At 32.4% G+C, this 19,614-nt stretch overlaps 1 pseudogene; it reads left to right on the top strand.

Annotated features, from left to right (window-relative positions):
* Nucleotides 1–4,061: 4,061 nt before the first annotated feature.
* On the top strand, nt 4,062–4,284 carry LOC145285309 (U2 spliceosomal RNA; annotated as a pseudogene).
* The last annotated feature ends 15,330 nt before the right edge of the window (nt 4,285–19,614 follow it).

Here is a 19,614-nt window from a genome sequence, read left to right as displayed (position 1 = left end):
TGGAAAATGGGAAAGATGGTTGTGCAAAAAACGTAACTTGTTGCTCATTTTTCCACCTAGTTGATGGAGTCTTATGAGTAATGTTTCAACAATGTCTTTGTAATTGGGCGACTGTGTTTCCCTTCCCCCTCTTCAAATATTACTACATTCGTAAATGTCGTCCAGGAACTCAATTCTGCGGAATTTCTAAAATTACAGAAATTTGTGTCATTCATAAAATTTATAACCTGGGGTCCATCAAAGATTCCATGTATATGTTTCTCTATAGTGTTGCCTGCGAATTTCATGCGAATATACTCGACAAAATTTGCCATTTTTCACAAAAGCCTTCTAAAACTATTAAATGATGCGAAAATTTATGTGGAAATGGAAGAAATACAACGTTTGAACGCTTCGCCAAAAGAGAAATCAGAACATTGGGCGAGCCAGGAATTAATCCACTGCGCACAGGATAATCATTTCTGTATCCAGTGCTCTGTTCCTGCCGTGCTATACCACAAAAACAAGAAGCAAAGAGATGTTGTGTAGCCATCTTGTAAACCGAGGATAAACCCAACAATTTTAAAATCGACCGATCGGATCTATCGGTGCAGTCTGTGTGAAATGTTTCTTCAGAACAAATTAGATATCAGCAGCTTTTCCTTCGAGGGTAACCTAGAGTAACTGATTCATATCAGTTGCCATTTTGAAGACAAATACATTTGAAACTACTTTTGGAACTGTCCATCGAAAAGTGGCAAGTCTTGAGAATAAGACTTTTTTACACCAAGCTGCCGCAGCAGCCCGGCAACGTCGTAGCAAAATATTATGCCTTTTTTTTCTGAGGGATATATGGCAAAAATTTAATGTGGCGTTTTCCATAGAAATTTATGAGAATTCCAGGTTGAAGTAGTTTTTTTTTAGTCTTGAAGCAAACATTTCAGAAGACTCTTTGGATAGTTATAGATCTCATATAATTTCATTACGTTCTCCTTAAGAAAAAGAAAACGTTGTGGTCATGAGGAACGAGGAAAACCGATATCGGAAACAATGGCTTCACTATTGTCAGTGGACAAAACAGAAGCTTGGTCTTCTTAAGAACCAAACAATTCCAGTACAGACAATCCTTTAAACACTGTAGCAGGAAATTCATTAGCCTAATTGCAAACTTTAAGTTTTGATAAAAAACGAATCTCTGTTCTTTCTGTTGATTTCCTTCGTTTTGACTGCACATAAACAGGAGTTATTGAAATGGGTTTCCGGTTCTCGCAGGAGTTTTGGAACAAAAAACGGAATAACATTCAATCCTTTTATTTTGTCTACAGTCAGATAGTTCAACACATCTCTTACATACAATATGGGGTACCCATGCCCTATCTTGATAGCAAATCATTACTTTGAAGTAAGCAAGATAAACACATTTCACAAATTCACTGATTTTTTAATTGGATCGCAACGTATATTCCTCGCAAATATACATTTGGATTGTTTAAACAACCTAATCTAGGAGATGATATAACTATGCGTAATTTTTGTTCCCAAAATCTGCAACAAAAGTAAAATGATGCAGCCTATTTATTTCCGGCATAACTTATAAATGAATTCCTTGTTTTAATATATATATATATATATATATATATATATATATATATATATATAATGAAAAAGAAAGAAAGAGAGATAGATATATGTTTTTGCAAAGTTATAAACACATTAGTCCATATCAATTTATGAATTGAATAGCTAAAATAAACGGTAAAAAAATAGTACTAGTGTATGAATGCTATAAAACCCTAATACATAAAGAGGCTACGAAGGTGAGGAAAAGAGAGATAGATAGATAGCAGTGAGAGTTTTTTGGGTGACCGTTCTAAACATTTCATATTTACTTCCTTTTATTAGGCTCTCTTGTTGCTGAGTCAAGCAATTTAACACAGATTAACCCAATGGATTATACTAACGCAATGACTCACCAACCGCCTTTTATTTTTGACAAACATATATAAGCATAATTTCAAAATATACCATTGGTTAACTGCCAACTGGTGCCAAAAGGTGGGATGTTGATTTGAAGAAAAAACATGTTTCATATTGAATCAGATTTATCTATGTAACACACCTCCGAATGTCTTTGTCAATATCTGAAACGGACATTAAATGGTCTGTGCGGAAATGAACAGCAGCTCGGCGTCAGATCATGTTGATCTTTGAATACAAGACAGAAAATCTGCGCATCATATTGTGGTATTTATGCCATTGATATATCTTTGAAGTATGAATACATTTGCAGTAAAATGAGGGTGGAACGATATAGCTGATGCGGCAAAATTTTTACAAACAAAACTACTAGCCATAATAAATACATATTTGACAATATTTAAAATAAAGAGTTCTTATTCATGGGAGTAAATTAAGAGATGTAAATGAAACATTATTTCATCAAATTCACATTTTCTTAAATAGTAAAATAAGATAAACGATAATATTTGTATTATCTATCTATCTATCTGTCTATCTATCTATCTATCTAGCTATCTATCTGTAAGGACCTTTCAGTCTTTGGAAGAATATTGATAACCACGAACGGGTGCCTGCGTCCGAAATGTTTGTGGCAGGAGGGACGTCATCTCCAACCACACGTCTACTGAGTAGACATTGTTAAAACCTGTGGCAAGTGAGGTATATGTACAGGACGACTGGAAACAAATACCGACATATATATATATATATATATATATATATATATATATATATATATATATATATTCATCAAATAATTATTATTCCAGCAGTAAAGGGAAAGGAGCATTCCTAATTATGATATTACAAATTTCTAATATATATATATAAAATGCGCTTAGCGTGTTTCTATGGATTCGTCCCATCTAGACCCGAAACAGCCAAGGTATGTTTTTAGTCGCGTGCAAGAGGCTCTATGTCACTCCGTCGGTCGGTCTGTCGGTAAATCTGTCGGTCTGTCAATATCACTTTTGTGCTTGACATTTTTGGTTAAGATCAAAGGTATGTTGTAAATATATTCTGTCCTTAGCTTTTTAAGCTTTTTTGACCCATATAAGACCTTGGTCAATGTAGGGGCAACCCTTTATACCAATTGTCACTATCCAGCTCTCCTACTTCCCAGAAAGTTGGTCTCCATTTCCCCTTCACTCCTCACATTAAGAATCGGCCATGTGCCTTATTTGCTCGGTGGGGGAGCAAATAAATACCCTTTTCATGGACTTTTAGCCAAGATCAAAGTGTAGTATCTGTTCCGGCAGATACTGCAAGCTATGACTAGCAAAGACCAGATGTGGGGGCAACCCCACATGCCTGACCTTTAACCAGCTCCCATTTCCCACCTCTCGGGAGCTGGTCCCCTTTTTCCCTTCCCCCTCCCTTCACTCCTCACATTAAAACTCGGCCTTGTGCCTAATTTGCTCGGTGGGGGAGCAAATAAATACCATCTGTTCCGGCAGATACTGCTAGCAAAGACCATATGTGGGGGAAACATCACATATAAGACGTTGATCCATGTAGGGGCAACACTTTATACAAATTGTCACTATCCAGCTCCCTTACTCCCCGGGGAGTTGATTCCCATTTCCCCATCACTCCTCACATTAAACATCGGCCTTGTGTCTAATGTGCCCGGTGGGGGAGCAAATAAATACAGCTTTTCTTGGCCGTTTGGCCAAGATCAAATTGTAGTATCTGTTCCGGCAGATACTGCAGGCAAAGACCATATATGGGGGCAGACTCACATATAAGACCTTGGTCAATGTAGGGGCAACCCTTCATATCAATTGTCACTATCCAGCTCCACTATTCCCCGGGAAGTTGTTCCCCATTTCCCCTTCACTCTTCACATTAAAAATCGGCCTTGTGCCTAATTTGCTCGTGGGCGGACCGAATAAATACCAATCCCACATATAAGATGTTGGTCAATGTAGGGGCAACCCTTCATACCAATTGTCACTATCCAGCTGCCCTACTCTCCGGGGAGTTGGCCCCCATTTCCCCTTCACTCCTCAAATTAAAATTCGGCCTGGTGCCTAATTTGCTCGGTGGGGGAGCAAATAAATACCTTTTTCTGAGCCTTTTGGCCAAGATCAAAGTGTAGTATCTGTTCTTACTACATGCAGTACTTATTGTGATATAAGGTGGGGGATCACTTTTCTGTATTAATTTAATGTAAAATGATCACCCACTTTACAACCAGTTAGGCTCCAAGCCATTCAAGTCATGATCCAGATCATTTAAGTTGTTTTTGAAGGATTCCAGTTTTTTTAAGCATTCAATCATTCTTAAGACCATTCAATTCATCCTTAAGTTTATTAAAGTCATTCTAAGTCATTTACTTTTTATTTATTTAAGTCATTTAAGCCTATTTTTCGGTAATTTTAGTTTATCTTTAAGAATTTCCTGTCAATACTGCATTCACGTATTTATTAATTACACGAAAGCACGCGACTAATGGCCACCGCCTTTTTTTTTAATTACATTAATGTATTTTATTTGTCTGGGAGTGTTCTTTAGATAGCTTTTCTATCGGAATGCCTTATATCAATATGGAAAATTGATCATCGAAAAACTAGGATTAAAGAAATGACAGTCCAATTTTGACTAAAGTTAACACCTTTATTCAGCTTCCAATACCAAGGCATGTGAGATGTTTAATCACTATGTTAGCAGTTTATGCATTTTTGTTGTATGTTTATTCCCAATCAAGGCACCTACTACTTTGATGTAAGGGGGCTACGATCGGGCCAATAAGTTGCAGGGATATTGTGTAGGGAGTTGGGCATATCAGTACAGTTGCTAAATGGAATTCCAAAGTCTAGCAGTTCTGAGGAAGAAACAATTAAAGTAGAAGGCGTTCTTACATGTAGGAGTGGGATTTTGCTGCTTTTCGGGTTTGTTGAGATGAATTTACGTCATTAGGGGTACAAGGGGTTGTAGTTCGTCGGAGAATTCAACATTGATATACTTGTAGTCCAGGCAGAGGGATGCAACACTTTGTCGATGGGACAAAGGTTTAAGCTTTGATGACAACTTAGAACCTATCAAGTTAGCAATTAATTGATTAGATGGGGGCGCGCTCGAAACTATTTTTTTTTAGAACCCAATTGAACCATGATACTTAAATTGTACATTGTAAACGTTAAATCAAGATGTTATATGAAAATAATTTTATAAAATAAACAGTATGTATTTAAAAGTGTCTCGTAGGCAATGATGTCTACGCAACTTCAGTAGGGTATATGAAGATTCCTCCCGGTGGACAGCAGTAGGCCCCCAACTAGCGCAGGCAATTGGTCGATGTTATTGACAAATGGGTGATTACACCGATTTAAATGTCAATAAAGTGCAGGAAGTGTGAAAGAATCGTTTATCCTTTCTAGAAGAATATAAATATAGTTAAATATATATATATATATATATATATATATATATATATATATATATATATATATATATATATATATATATATATTCATGTAAAGAATTCACATATTTTATCAAACACAATCGATATTCAAGTTTGAATATAGACATAGTTTGTTTGTTTTTTAATTTTATTTATGGAGCATTTCAAATTAAATAAACACACTTCTCTCCAGAATGAAAACAACGATTTTTGTTTTTGTTTTAATGAGAACTATATATCTTTGCTTTGAAATGCCTATATATGAGAACTTGAAACAGGCCCAATTACCATGTAACATAAACAAATCTATGTTCAAAGTAAAGAACTTTATTTTTAATCTAATGTTTGTACATTTCCTTATTTTATCTCTTTCTCTCGCTTTCTCGCTATATATATATATATATATATATATATATATATATATATATATATATATATATATATATATACAAGACAAGGTACCCGTCGTTGACTGGTTCAGAAACAGCCTACAGAAAATAGACTCTGATTTATCAACGTATGATAGGTTACGAAAAGGAAGAGTTGTAAAGAGATAGCTTCGAATTTGGGAGTATCACAACCAAAGCAAAATATGATGAAAGTAACAATAACATTGATAAACCTCATAATTGTTTATACCCACACCTGTTCACACTGAAACACTTATCACAATATTCCGTGGGTCTATATATAAAAAAAACCTTGTTAAACTTTGTGACATATTTCCATTCTATGGGGGTCAGGTGCGAACGAACACCCCCATAATTTTATTATACCATATTGCTTAAAACTGAAGCATAATTATCAAAGTATACTTACGCAGATACATATGAAAAGTCTTTATTAAAGTGTGTGTCTGTTTCCATTCTATGGACGCCAGGCGCGAACGACGACCCCACAATTTTATTATACCATCCCTATTAAAGATAAAACATACTTATCAAAGTATTCTTATGTACATATATATCAAAAACACTTGTACACGTCATTTTTTTTTTCATTTAAAAAATTTTTGTTTCCATACTTTGTGGACCAGGCGCGAACGCACACCCAATGATTTTAATGGACCACCGTTCTGCCAGATTAAACATCCCCATCCCTGTGTCTCGATACATCTTCTATCATTATCTGTAATCAGTTTTTTAAAATCGTCAACCATATAGCAGCCTATTCGTGACCACACACACACACGCACACACACGCGCACACACACATTCAGTTTTATATTATATATATATATGTATATATATATATGTGTGTGTAACTATTCGTTCGTTCGTAATTAATAGTCTAAATAACTAAATGATTGCTTTGACATGTTTGCATAATATGTTTACTGTACTTATGCGTGTTTCTATATATCTATTTTTAATTATAACATTATACTTAATTTTTCCATAATAAATAGGTGGTTTTCTTTGTGCCGATAGGCCATTTTAAAATAAATGGACACTTTTTTATCACCGCTTCCTTCAGGTGACAGTGTTTCCAATTTAGCGGTTTTCAATCAAGCGAAGAATTCTAGAAAATCTGGAGATATTTTGCACCCACACACCCGCAATTTTATATTAAAAATAAGGAAAAGGACTTGAAAATACTTTAAACCATAAAATAAACTCATGTATGTAAGTAAAAAAAGTAGCAATTATTGCCTTTGGTAACAATTATTTATTGATTATTTGTTTTGTTTTTCACCTTTTTTTCGGCTAACCATTCTTAAATCTCGCTATAAAATCGATTTTTCCAAGTACATTTTAGGGTGGGGCATGCTAACCTCCGTAGTTTAGTTTAGAATACGATGTAAGCAACCCCCTTAGTCAAAAAATCTAAAAATAAAGAAACAACAGCAAAAAATACTTATACCAAACACAGTAGAATTTAATTATCTACCAAACTAAGTACTTTTAACATGCGAAAACAAAGTTTTTTTTATTTTTTATTTTTCTAATTTCCGAATATGTTGTTCGAAGAGGATTTTACACACTGAATAAAACAATAATAATAAACAAATATCCGCTCATCGCTTTAGGAGTATGGCTTAAATGACTAGCTATATCAGAATTTTAGTATGAATTTTTACACCCCGAACACGAAACTGCGAATAAAATATAATAAACTCGTAATTTATCTGTTAAAAGTGCATTGTTTATTTTCTTTATGGATTATACTTCCCAAATAAACCACTAAAGTTGTATAAAATGTAACAGAAATATTATGTTTTTATTTAAAAAAACAGTAATGAAATTCATTGAATTTTACGAGCTCAGTATTTTCAATTTTTAAACTTTAAAAATCTATAAAAAATTAAGATATTTTCAGGGTCAATGTGAAATTTTATGCTATTTCCAATAAACCAAATATAATACTTTATACAAACGTTTTTTAATTCAAACCCCCATTGTCAAATATCTATTAAAAAGTAAATAATTAATTTACTAACCAAAAGGTTTATATATCAGAGATTGAAGATAAAAGATCAATAAATAATATATTCAAATTTAAAAATAAAAAGTAGTGTTTTTTTAGAAATTTTCCTGTAAAGTCCCAAGTATAAAACCTTTTTTTAAACACGTTGTTGTTTTTTTGTTATTTTTTATGAAATCTTGCTCCTTGCTCCTTTAATTGATACAAAAAATTAGGGTTTGAATTATATTTTTCGAGTAGTTAAAAGCTTGGAAAGGCAGGGGGCCGAATTAATTCACGTTTCCCATTTTGAAATGTGTATTAAAAAGTACATAATTAATTAACTCACCAAAATGTTATATATCACAAATTGAAGATAAAATATCAATAAATAATATATTCAAATTTAAAACAAAAAAAGTAGTGTTGTAAGAAATTTACCCGTAAAGTCCGAAGTTTAGAAGTTTTGCGTTGTTTTTCTTTTTAAATGAAACTTTGGTGCTTGCTCTTTAATTGAAAAAAATATTAGGGCTTGAATTACATTTTTCAAGGAGTTATAAGCTTGGAACACGGGGTGGAATTAATTCCTGGTTTTCACGAACTTTCTGACACACCTAACAAATGACTTATCTTACCACTAACCCTAATTCGAGTTGCACTCCCAAATTTAGAGTTAGTGATAGTCATAGATTTTTTGTACAATTTTCCAATAGTGAAGTCTCCAATGGTTAAACGACATGCAACCAGTTAATTTTTGGAAAGACAACTTTTAATAAAAGTAATGAAATAAAAATAACTTAAACACAGTTTCAGCACGTATAAAAGATACTTGAATTTTACTGCATTTGGTATCAGGTATTTTTGTTATTGTTTACAATTTCTCGAATATTAATTGTTTTACACAAATGATGGAAGTACGTTTTCTGTTTTTCTTACCATCTGTTGAAAAATAATTTGTACTGTCTCTTGAAAAAAAACAACTTTTCTCTATTTCCACGTAACTATTTTTAATGTTCATATAAAGCATTAACCTGTTCGTTTTAGAATAAAAATTCTGTTTTCAAAAAGAAACGTTTACTGCCAAATTTATTTAAAAAATAGTGCAAGTTTTCCTAAAAAAACAAAAACTTTCACCTAACACTTATGGTAAATACTTAAGAGGGGAGCAACTTTTAGTGATAAAAAAAATTGGAAAAAGTAATAAAAGTAAATACACGAACAAAATGCAATTTTTGTTGGGGAATATGTTCCATTTTAACAAACTGAGCCACAGCAACGCGTGGTCGGGTAAAGCTAGTATATATATATATATATATATATATATATATATATATATATATATATATATATATATATACATGTTTTATTTTTTATTATCGTTTTATCTGTTTGGTTACATGTTTCGGATGTTGGACCATGTTTACGATCCAACAGCCTCGTCAGACAGGTTGGGTCGTAAACATAGTCCAACATCCGAAACATATGTAACCAAACATATAAACCGGTAATAAAAAATATAACACATATTTGCTCTGCAATTTTATTGAGCACTTTCTTCAGGTTTTTACTAATTACCAGTTTTACCAAATACACACACACACATATATATATATATATATATATATATATATATATATATATATATATATATATATATAAGTAGCTACCTCTTGAAATTTAACAGAGCATTATAAATCACTATATACAAAAGTATTCTTTCGGAATTTAAAAAAATCTGTCTATTACAAAAAAATGACACTTGGTTCTTGCGTTATAAATATAGTAATTTTACAAATAAATCGAAAACTAATCTTTCTTATTGTAGCAATTGTATTCTTTCTACAACAATAGCAAGCAACTCTGGTCCTTTTACGTTAGAATAATTATCAGAAATATATTCTCAAACTTAATGAAACAAATGATAGTTTTTTTAAATATACCGCGCCAATCCCTTTATTGCAGATTAGTAAACTATTAGTATCTTACTAAATATACGTCCGAACAACATGGGGATTATATCATAAAACGACTCCCTCAAGGTTAATAATTTCCAAAAATATTATTCAAATGCATCCGATATTCACGAAGTTAGGACGTTTTATTCTTAATCGAAATGTTGTTTTGGGGCAAAAATACAATGTCTTATCATGCGAATATTATTTTTATTATATATTTCTGTAAAATAGTAATAAACAAAAACATACCTTAGGTATGGGCGTCATATGATGTAAGTATTTCTCAACATATTCACCGTTTTTAAACTAACTTAAACCGACCTTTGGATTTCTGAGGAAGTCAATTTGATCTTAAAAGGAATTATGGCTCTAGCAACATCAATTATGTTCTCCACAAGGCATTCTTTTAAGTAAATTGTTCTTCCTCAACATAAACTCCTCTTTTTAATATTGACCAGAGATATTCAATGGGGTTAAGGTTTGGAGAACAGGGTGGTAAGATCATGAGAATTTTCCTAATGAATTCCGTAGATTCAAGGAACGATGCAGTCGCCTCAAGCAGAATGTGATGGTACATTATCATAAATAAAAATCATTTGAAAGCGACGTGATGATGGTCGATCATATAGCCATTTTGACAAATGATTATCCAAAAAGGCCACGTACGCATTGCTGGTAAGCTTTTCATCCTCTGGCGTTTGAAATAATCCAACCACCTTATCCCTAATGATTGCTGGCTAAAACGTGATGCCACCACCTACTTGTTGGCGATAAACTCTGCAACTCGTCGGAGTTCCGTTCGGGTTTGAAGTTTTGGTCCCTCTATCCGGACCTACCGAGTAGCATAGGTATCATCCTTAAATAGAACCTGTTGGAAATACAGTTTCATGTAATACTGTGTCCAAGCCATTCGTTTTTATTTGTGTTGTTTGCTAAGAGAAGGCATTGGAAAAGATTTGAACTTCCTTGCAATCTCATTCAACACATTGTATTGGCATGGGTGGATATTAGAGCAATTTCAACTTTTGCTAAAACCAAAGCACTGGTGCTTTTTGCGTTTCGGTTTACTTCCCTAAGAATTTTCCGAATATCACGATCTAAAAGGATTCTCCTGACGCCCTTTTTTTCTGGATTTGGAGTTCGGAGTATTTAAGAATGCAGCCAAAGTTTTTGGATCCCATTCCAGCTCTGTAGCTACATTTTTGATGGACAATCCTGCTGCGAGTCCAGCAACTATCCTTTGCTTTTCAATAACTTTTATTCACCATATTTTTGGCATTGTTGTAGATCTGCAATAAAGCGATGGACAGAAATATACAATAACTTCGTGAATATAGCATGAATTTGAATAACATTTTGGGAAATAACTAAACTTAAAGCAACATTTTGATGCAACACTTTCCATTTTTTGTGACGTAAATTTAGGGAAATATTGATATTTTACTAATCTGCAGTAAAGCGATTGACACAGTTAAGATTTATTAAAAATATACTGGTTTAGTTCATAACACTATGGATTTGACTTAAAAATATATAAGGTCGGAATTTTTTCCACATGCATTACTTATCAATTTTTTCACATGCATTACTTATCAATTTTTCGGGAAATCGCTATGTACTACACACACTCGCACGCACACACAAACACACACATATTATTTCTGCATATATATATATATATATATATATATATATATATATATGTAAGCCCCTCTGACAGGAGCACTCTCGTAAATGTATCTCGTTCGCGACTTAATTACCTATAAAGCGAAGCCAGATGTTAGTTCTTAAATAAACAAACAGATTGATCACTGTAAAAGTAGTAGTCGGATCTGTATTTAATAGAAATTGTTAAGACATCATTTGCGAGTACCAACCCAATAGACCAGTGGTTAGAACTGCCGAGGATCAATGCAATATTTGTAGGTTCAATCCCTGGCTGAGATAAAGGTGCTAGTTATGAGTTATGATACAACTTAACAGTTCCGTATATGAATGACTATAGATTTGAAGCCCACACTTTTGAGTAGTGCATTGTCGTCGGAGGTTATTTGCGAGCACCGACCTAATAAGCAAACCGTTAGAATCTATCAATGCGATGATTGTAGGTTCAATCCCTGTCTGTAGTAATCTAGCCACACTGATGAGTTGTGATACAACGAAACAGTATGTGGTTAGCTATATATATATATATATATATATATATATATATATGTGTGTGTGTGTGTGTGTGTGTGTGTGTGTGTGTGTTTGTGTGTCTTTCTTTACATATTCTCTGGAAATCTTAATAGGGGGAGAATATGTAGGAAAAAAGGGAACAAGAGAAAAGGAAAAAACGCGGAGATTAATGGAGGTAAGATAAATAAAGGAATTAAAGCCATATGTTTAACTGTTATAGCTCATCTGATTCATAAAAAAACCTTTCGGGTTGAAAGAATAATGAGATTGATTTTTATTTGTTTGTAGCGTTTTTCAGACAAATTTTAGTTGATCACTTCCTTAGGGTTGACTCCCTCTTTAGATGACCTACAAGAATCGATATATACTGTATGGATTTACTATCTCGCACTTTTCTCACTCTCTCTGTTTTCTCTGTGCTTATCAATATATATATATATATATATATATATATATACATGTGTGTTTGTATACATATGTGTGTATATATATATGTATATATTTATGTGTATATATATGTGTGTATATGTGTGTTGGAATAGTATTTGTAATTGCAATAAGTGTATTACGAACAAAATAATGTATTACGAAGTTCTTCCGCTGAGTTTTTTCACGAGTTTACAGACATTATTGATTTAAGGTTTTAAAACTGTTTTGACCTTACTGATTCTACACCAGGTCCATATACTAAGGTTATTGCATTGGTCGATTTACAGTTTGACTTTTCGTAGCTTAAAAGCTATGAAAAGCAAAAAAAAACTATTACAAAATTTATGAGAAAAAGTATATTAAACTTATTCTTCCTATGTAAGATGCCTGGCTGGATGCTGTCCGATAAATATTTTTCCCATACAGGAAATTATAGTTTTCGATTTCCTGTAGAAAAATCATATCACATACTTTATACGCTATTCAAATAAAATGTGTGAAAAAATACTCAGTTCTATACAGATATGAATCTGCCTGTCCCTTCCTTTTTCTCTTTCTGTCGTTCTCTCTGTCTCTCTCTCTCTCTGTATATATATATATATATATATATATATATATATATATATATATATATATATATATATATATATATTTACATACATATATATGTGTATATGTATATATATATAATGAATACATAGACTTAAGTGAATTGATATATATATATATATATATAAATATATGTATATATATATTTATATATATATATATATAATATAAAGCTGAATGTTTGTGTGTGTATGTGGTGTGCATCTGGTCACGAATAGGCTCCTATATGGTTGGCTATTTAAAAAAAACACTTATTGCAGATAATGATAGAAGATGTATCGAGATACAGGAATGGGTATGTTTGATATAGCAGAACAGTGGTTCATTTAAATTGCTTGGTGTGCGTTCGCGTCTGGTCCACAAAGTATGGAAATAAAAAATTAAAAATGAAAACAAAAACGTTTCCAAGTGTTTTTGATATACATGTATATAAGGATACTTTGATAAGTATGTTTTAACTTAAATAAAGATAATAAAATAAAATTCTGGGGTCTGCGTTCGCGCCTGGCCTCCATAGAATGGAAATAGGCACACACTTTAATAAAGATGTTCTATGTATCTGTGTAAGTATACTTTGATAATTATGTTTCAGTTTGAAGAAATAGGGTATAATAAAATTATGGGGTGTTCGTTCGCACCTGACCTCCATAGAATGGAAATATGTCACAAAGTGTAACACGGTTTTTTAATATAGGTCCACAGAATATTGTGATCATTGTTTCAGTGTGAACAGGTATGGGATAATAAATTATGAGGTTTATATATTTTATTTTTACTTTTATCATATTTTGCTTTGGTTGTGATCCCCCCAAATTCGAAGCTATCTCTTTACACCCCTTCCTTTTCATCACCTATCATATTTTCATAAATCAGAATCTATTTTCTGTAGGTTGTTTTTGAACCCAGTCAACGACTGGAACTTTTGCTAGTATGTATATAAGAAGAAATAGTGAATATAAAGGTCCCCTTGGATATGTTTAAAATGGTATTTAAGTTCTTTCAGTAAGAAGAGCCCAAGTCAATCCGTAACTTCTGCAGAGTCAGAAAGACCCCTTAAGATGTAAAAATTCTTGCTGGAAAACTGCTTCTGTTGTACCTGTTTTCAGGAATTCTGAAGAAAGAACTGAACCAGTAAAATACCGCCCCATTAGCCTCCTCCCACTTTTTGCCAAAATATTTGAGTCCATAATTAATCAAGCTCTTGTCCATCACCTTACATAATCTTAACTTCTGACCGACCAACAATATGGATGTAAGAGAGCCCGTTCCACAGGGGAGAGCGGTAGTTCTAGATATATCTAAGACTTTTGACAGGGTATGGCATTAAGGCCTCCTCAGGAAAATCAGATCATGCGGTCTCACTGGAAGATTACTTAACAGGATTAAATCCTTCTTAGATAAGAGAAAAATCCAGTTTATCCTCGTTGGTCGTACATCCAAACTACGGGATATAAATGCGAGAGTGCCTCAGAGGTGTATCCTTGTACCTCTATTATTCCTAATATTTATAAATGACCACCGTTACCAAATTGTCTGTAATGGAATGGGGACAAACATGGATGGTCATATTCAATGCTGCCAAGACTAAACTTGTTTCCTTCAATAATTACAAGAAATCCTCTCTACCACCAATAGCAATGGCCAAATACTCTTTATCGTAACGCACATCTTTTAAACTTTGCAACCTAACGTTCACAGGAAACATGAGTTGGAAAAATTACATTGAGAGCATTACGAGGACCGCTGCGAAGAAGGTGGGGTCTCTCTACCGTGCTAGAAAGCGACTAACGCCCGAAAGTATCTTATACCTTTATAAGGCCACCATTCGCTCATGTATGGAGTATTGTTATCATATTTGGGCCTGTGCATCTGTTACTAGTATCTCACTCCTAGACAAGGTACAAAAGAGAGTCGCCTACCTTATAGGTCCAGAACTGTCATCCAAGCTCCAGCCTCTGTCCCATCGACGTAATATAGCACCACTCTGCCTGTTCTGCAAGTACTTTAACGGTGAATGTTCCGGTAAACCGAAAGCACCTGTACCCCCTCTACGTAAATACTTCCGGCAAACCCGACAAGCAGCAAAATCCCACCCTTAACAGTTGAGATCCCTAGATGTAAGAGAGCCTTCTACTCCAGTAGTTTCTTACCCAGAACCGCTAGACTTTGGAATTCCCTTCCAGGTTCATGCTTCCCCAACTGTAATGGCATGCAGAAGTTCAGGTTTAACGTGAACCGGAATCTTGCTGCCTAACTCCCCACCTAGTACCCCTGGTGCCTGTGTCCCTAATAGTAGCCCCCTACATCAAAGTGGCAATGTGCCTTGTTAGGGGTGACTATGTAATAAAAATAATAAAAAAATGCATTAAGAATAACTAGCCATATTTTACATCATTGTATCACACGCTCCAGGTCGATGGTGAGAATGTCAAAAAGATTCTATTAAATTTAGGTTTTTATGTGTTGCCATAGATTCTAATATCGTCTGCATGCATGTCGATGAATAATCTCAAAATTATCAGGAAGATAGTTGGGTCCATGAGTGATTTCTAAGTAACGCCAGGATTAATATTCTGAGCTGATCATCAACGATTACTTTAATAAACCAATTAAAAGAAAGGATTGCAAGAAAATTTCAAGAAAATTCCGTAGTTGGAAATGTTGGAAAGCAGACCTTAATGACAAACTCTCTCCAAACTGTAGATGTTTCAAGAGCCCTTACTTATAGATATTCAATTATAAACTGATAATAATCTATTTCAAATAGAATTATTTTCATGTAAAATAAAATGAATCAACTCCGCAATAGTTTTGTTTTAAGTGTCTTTCTCACAAGGTTCGGTCAAGTATATGTTGTCGAATTCGATAAATTATTGACTTCAAAATGGATTAATCTACTGAAAAACGAGAAATAATAAACTTGAAAGTAAGTATAAACATAATACAAGTACATTTAATATTTACTATTTTTACTTAAATGGCATATAAAAACTAATTTACACGTTCATAAAATTATTGAAAAATTATATCATCTAAGTTAATAAAGGGTATAATAATTTCAGTATTCCAGATACGGAATTAGTACAAGCCGTGGATTGTTAATTGCATCGAAGATCATCGCTTCTAATCTGCTACGGCGGAATACTAGATGTACTTGAAGATCCCTTGCTACCACCTCTTCAAATCGAAACAATAAGGTTTGCCATACTATTTATACCCAATTTTATGACTGACTAAATCTTTTCAATCGCATTTAACATCGGACTATAGTTTCAAGTTGGCAAGTTTCAAAATTTTGTGTTGCCTAAATACATCCTCTCCTACAACTTCTTTAATTGCAGTATGAGGCGGTATCACTAATTAATACAACTACTTTTTCATACAGGTAATTTCTATTCTTAAAGCACCGCATGGTCTATTCTTCCGCATCCTGTTTTATGAAAGAATTATTTACAATTGTAGCAGGAATAAATCTATTACTACTAATACATGTTATTCCCCTGGAATTATCTGCGACTGTAGTGCACCTTGCATCTTTATTAGAGCGACCTTCTTCTTTTTTTAAATAACAGTAATAAAATTACTGTCCTCCATATAAAGAATTTGCAGACTTGTGGTTAAAATTTCTAATAAAATTACTGCGTAATCCTTTCATTTTCACTTTGTGCATATTATTGGCAGCTTCTGGTTCATAATTAATCGCTTTTAAAGTAAATGCGATCAGCTGCTTTGTTACGAACCTTATACTTTTCGGCCAACATATGTAAAATATCTTGAAAAGTAACTAAAAGAGCGTTCAATTAATTTGGCGATAACTTATGCTGTTGTGTAATTTATATTTTCTTTAATTTCTTTAGAATTTCTCTCATCAAAACTGTTCTTTAACCAACGATATGCTGCTGGAAGAGAAACCCCAATTGTTAGTAGCAAGTTTTTTTTTCTAATTCCTCGCTTGAGTACGTGCAACTAAAATCAAGGGCCTCATTTTCGCCAACAACAGTTTTCATGGGATTAGACATATTTGTATCTGTTGCTCATTTTCTTACACTTTTTTAGAGTGATTTCTCCAGCATCATCATAAATGACTGTTTCTGCCAATGAGAGAATTTACTCTTAATTTGATTCTGACCTTAAAGATATTCGTATTACCTTTTTTTGTATATATATATATATATATATATATATATATAGTCTTTGAAGTTTTTAACATTTGAAACCACACAAAAAATTATTTTTTATCATTCATCAAAAAAAAACATCTAGTCAGTAAGTCATTTAATCACCTGCAATCACTGCATCAACTCTCAAATATACTATAATACCAATTTTTATATTTTTTAAGGGATCATCAGTTGTTTACCATGAAACACTGTTTCGGGGATTTAAAAACAAAACAGTGTATTACATCATGGCTCCCCAGCAGTGTTGATCAAACACCACCACCCTTAATCTTAGGAAGAAGACAAGTTACAAATTTTTTTTTTTTTTTTTTTTTTTTCCCCAATTTCCTATTCTTAATTGTAATTACTAACCTTTTCATAGTATAAAAATGAATTTCTTACCTGTGCGATTCATCAATTTCCACATTTAAAATGGATACATTTTTTAATTTTTTAATTTATCATTCTTGTATTTATAAGATTTGGATTAATCCATTTAACTACTTATCACCCCCACTATAGTTAGTAGTTTGTATATTTACATTCTTATTTATTTAAAATTAGATATATAAAGGTTAAAAATATTTTATTTTTACATATATACATTTTTTTTTTTTTTTTTTTTTTTTATTAACTATATAAATTTATTATATGTAATTATAAATACATTTATACATTGCTAATATAGTTTTGGATTTCCTTTATCAATATAATCTGGTTTATCTTAAACGATTCAAAAGCATCAGGATAACGAACAAATGCTTTGTTTAACTGTTTAAATATTTTATTTTTATCTCCACCTTGTTTTATCATCCTTATTACTAAGCTAGAAACTGGTGGTATAAAATCTGTTAATTTTAGAGTAACGCGAGCTATTCTCAAAAACTCTGACATAATGGTTCCATAAAACACAAAAACGGGGCAGGTGCTATCCTTATGGGGCATACGTACTATTTTAAAGGGGAAAGCGTTTCTTTTATCAAATATTTTATAAAGAAAAATTCCATCCTCAATTTTTATATCTAAATCCAGAAATGTAGCCTGTTGTCCTCTATGTTCACAATTTAATTTTAGTTCGTTTGGATATATAAGATGTTTATTTTTTTCGAATTCATCATTATCGTTTATGCATATAAGGTCATCTATAAATCTCCTACACCCATGAAAGTTATATGTTTTAGATATATCTGTTTTTAATAATGATGACATATATATATATACTCGAGTCTATGTAAATACAAATTTGCCCAAAATGGTGCCGGATCCAATCCCATTGGGATACCTATCGTTTGGAGTAATATTTTATTTCCTATTTGAAAATAGCATTCTTTAATAAGATGGCTTACAAGCATTTTTAAAATACCTTTAGAAATACTAGTTTTGCTATTTTTATTTTTACACCAGAAAGCATTAGAGTTTGAAAAGTCTATATATTTACCTTTTCCACCTTGAAAAGCCAAATCTACAGTATCATTTAATTCTTTTATAAGTTTTTCGTGCGGAATTTTAGTATATAGCGTACTAAAATCATAAGTAGCTATAGATTTTGCTTTTATTCTGGAATTTATTTTATCTAATTTTTCTTTCACTGGTTTGGAATTATTTACTACCCAAAATAGATTTATATTACTATAGAATTTACTTTTCAGGTGAAAATTATTTATTTGATTTATAATTAATTTAAATATTTTAGATGTAGCTTTACTTAGAGGTTTAGTGATGCACGTCTTTGAACCTACAATAAATCTAGCCCCAACTGGATTTTTATGCATTTTAGGTATCCAATACATACATGGAAGATTTTTGTGTTTATCTTCTAACTTTAATCCTACTTTTTCATTAATAATACTATTATTCAAAATAATACTATCTAAATTACTATTACTTACTTTATAAGTATCCGAATCGTTTCCTATAAGTCCTACTTCTATCAATAACCGTTGTATATAATATTTTTTACATATAAAGGCTATATTGTTTGCCGCTTTATCAATCGGAACTATTACGAACTTTTCTTGAAGTATTTTAAGTTCCTCCCGTATTTCTGAATTTTTTAAAAGAGGATTGGTTTTTCTAGGGCGTTTAAATTGTTTTATATGTTTAACCTTTTTATTTACGCATTCAATTATACTATTTTTCCATGCATCAAACGTAGACTGTGCTAATTTATATTTCTTTACCATAGACATAATAAAACCTTCTAGTGCTTTAGTAACTTCTTTAACGCATTTAGTGTAATTTAGGCATTTAGGTTCTCTATAATTTGGACCCTTACTAAGTAGTTTTCTTAATTTAGGATTATTTACTATATTTAAATCTCCTGTAATTACATGTTTTATCTCATTATTACAGAACGGAGAGGAATTACATTCACATTCTGGAATATTTATATTATTATCTTTTATATTTATATGTTCTACCGTTTTCTTATAATTAAAAATCTTATTGCGTATTGTTGGCCCTAGTTTATATG

The sequence above is a fragment of the Euprymna scolopes genome, chromosome 9 (assembly GCF_053919585.1).
Source record: "Euprymna scolopes isolate OS-2025 chromosome 9, ASM5391958v1, whole genome shotgun sequence".
Taxonomy (NCBI): domain Eukaryota; kingdom Metazoa; phylum Mollusca; class Cephalopoda; order Sepiida; family Sepiolidae; genus Euprymna; species Euprymna scolopes.
The sequence above is the reverse complement of the archived record's forward strand: the minus strand, read 5'-3'. Positions and strand labels throughout refer to the sequence as shown.